A 2563-nucleotide genomic window follows, 5' to 3' on the forward strand; every position below is an offset into this window, starting at 1 on the left:
CCTTCGTCATAATTTGGTCGAAATGGGGCAAATAAACAAACAGAAAAATCATCGGTTTAATCCACGTTTTAATGAGCGCTGACCCGAAGAGCAAGATTTTGTTGAGTAGATAACTGAGTCCTCTCTCTCTCTCCATCTCCCTCCCTCCTTCCCTCTCTCTCTCTCTCGTGATTAATTCAGGGACTGTAATCATGGACATTGTACATCAAACCTTTCTGCTCACGCTAGACTCCTGCAGATCTTTATTGGTTTATATGAAAGCGAGTAAACATATTTCAGAGGATGCCCTTTCAATCTGGCTCCATTTCCACAGCACATAATTCCAAGGACAATTTGTTTTAATAATAAGAATGGATGCAGTGTTAATGGTTTTCAATTTGTGTTAAAAAAAAAAAATTAAATATTTATAAGTATCGATCGAGGGTTTCAGGATTTTACAGAAGTCTTAACACATTTCATAGATGGGATTTTTTTTTTTAATTTAGAAACCTGTGTCGTATTCTCTTTTATGCTGTTTATTGATTTAAGCAGCATCCGTGTCTCAAGCGAGAGACTAATAGATTTTCATTAAAATAGGCTCTCTTAATCCTGATTGTGAATGGATATGATTGATCCATCCAGCACACTACACATCTATAATATTAATAAAGGACATTATCATGGCAGGATTTGCTTTTCCGTCATCAGGGCACTTTTGTTTTTTCCCCTTCCTTGCAACCTTAAAGATTTATTTGCGAGCTGTAAAATAGCCCACAGGAGGGAGACGCTTTGGGAAGAATACATTTTTATATTAGACTCTTTTTTTGGTAGTTTTAGTGGAAAGATTATTTTTTTTTTTTTTAATCTACAAACTGCTGTGGCAACATATGGTGAAAATTAAACTGTTTCCCCCGCAAATCTAATCTTAAAACATTTATGTTGAGTTTTATTTTTAGAAAAACATTTTTAAAGGAGCGGAAAACAATCTTGTATGAAAAGTAAAATAAAGAACATTTGAAAGGCTATAGTTTAAACTAACAATAGCCTACTTCACTGGCTGATGCTGCTGGACTGGTATCGTACCTGATGAATATGTTACGAAGTGGTCGGGACAGCAGCGGCTACAGTAATTAATGGAGTGTGACAGAAATGCTAAGGGCTTAATTGTCTTTATTCCGACTTGTGGTAACGTAACCAAAGGGATACATTAATTCAGCACAAAAACATATAAATGCTCTCCTCTCTCCTGCACCAAGGTACAAGCAAACACACGCGCTCACACACGCTCACATCTCTTTTCTATCACAGCATTATTTTTTAAAATATATATAAAGCTGTATCTTTCCAGCAACATTAATTACTCATATATTCATTACAGGGAGCCTAGACGTGTTCAAATCCTCATCTACTTTTACTTCTGCAAAATTAAACATTCACGAGGTGAATTACAATAAGCAATTGCCTTTGTGTGTAATTAATTACGATGCAGTGGGCCAGCATAATGGGCGAGTAGCCCCCTTGCTTTCAGTTGCCCTGGATAACTCGAGCAGAATAGGAAGAGTCTGTGAGGGGAAGAAAAAAAAAAAAAAGAGTGAAAAAAGTTGAGAGCTGTAAAGTTTGTACTGAATTTAGCAACACGAAATACACACAGAGAGAATTGTTTGCCTTCTCTAGTAATGTGCGAGGGACGCTGCAATTTTGAACTCTGTAATAATGATTAATAAGTCAAAAGGGCATATTTTTCTTTTATGGTATGCAGCGCTCAAGGGAATATTCCGTGTATGTCTTTAAAACGAAGTAGGAATATTTACACACATGCACAGAGTTAGCAACAGCACCAAAGAAAGAAAAAAACCACGAATATTTCAGTGAACTATTACATTTTTTCAATTATTTCCCAATGAGTATTTCAATGAACTGTTACATTTTCCCAATTCACAAGGAAGATTTATGGGATTATTAAGATTTCTAGTCGAAATATTATACAGTGGAAGTTTATCGTCTCTCAGGGATTGTACACCATTTGATATCAATTTCCAGATGTTATGATCTTTTTTCAGAAAATAATTGAGTATATTAACTTCTTCCCTACAGAAGACTATTTAGGGCTTTATTTATTTATTTATTTACTTACTTATTCTGTTAAGGGCACAACTATTTTCCTCCCACCCCTTCCTTACAGAACTAAATTGTTGAAACGTAAGAGTAAACTTCAATCAGATAGCAGCTTGATACTCAAGGGAAGGAATAATTTATTTGCCACTTTATTGCAAGAAGAAGCCCGTGAATTTAGCTATGTTTTAAAATAAAAACAAGGTACATCCGAGAGCGCCCGCCTGCCGATTTCGCTGCCCCCCGCCTTGGGCAGGGCGGGAGGCCCTGCGCTCTCTCTCGGTGGGCGCCGGAGCCCCCACGGAGTCGCGGGGCTGTGCCGGGGGAAGGCGCGGACCCCCGGCCGAGCGCCCTGAGCTCCGGCGGGACCGCACAGCTAAGGCACGTCAGGAAGGACACGCGTGTTTCTGAGCGCCACGCGTGCCCGCCTGGTGCGGCGAGTGCCCCGGGCCCCCCGGGCGGGGGGGGCGAC

The sequence above is a fragment of the Corvus brachyrhynchos genome, unplaced genomic scaffold (assembly GCF_000691975.1).
Source record: "Corvus brachyrhynchos isolate BGI_N302 unplaced genomic scaffold, ASM69197v1 scaffold92, whole genome shotgun sequence".
Classification (NCBI taxonomy): domain Eukaryota; kingdom Metazoa; phylum Chordata; class Aves; order Passeriformes; family Corvidae; genus Corvus; species Corvus brachyrhynchos.